General features: G+C 44.4%; 1 protein-coding gene across 1 annotated transcript in view; it reads left to right on the plus strand.

The window, feature by feature from the left end:
* vps13b (vacuolar protein sorting 13 homolog B) overlaps positions 1-342 on the plus strand; it is a 360621-nt gene that overhangs the window by 347399 nt on the left and 12880 nt on the right. The gene's annotated exons all lie outside the window — the stretch shown is intronic.

Below are 342 nucleotides of genomic sequence, written 5' to 3' on the forward strand. Positions count from 1 at the left end.
ACAAAGGTGGGTCCCCCGCCCCCCCTCCAGCGTGCTCACCATGTGGCAATAGCGCTTCATAGCAACATTGGACAAACAGCCAGAATTGGATGCAGGTTTCACTTCTCACTTTCATCTGCTGCTTGTCCCCAAAGAGCAACAGTGCACTGATGTCATCTAACGAGCCTTCAGATCCTCTTAAAGAAGGATGGCAGAGCTTGCAAGTTGTAATTGACTGAAAAACCTTTAAAAAAATAGGCAAAAAATAACCAAATAGCAGGCACTGGGCTTAACAATAACACAGACCACAAACAAGGCTAGGAATGTCTTTTTAGTTGGTGTATTCATCATGCTTAGTACCTA

This window comes from Monopterus albus, unplaced genomic scaffold, assembly GCF_001952655.1.
Source record: "Monopterus albus unplaced genomic scaffold, M_albus_1.0 scaffold81.1, whole genome shotgun sequence".
Lineage (NCBI taxonomy): Eukaryota > Metazoa > Chordata > Actinopteri > Synbranchiformes > Synbranchidae > Monopterus > Monopterus albus.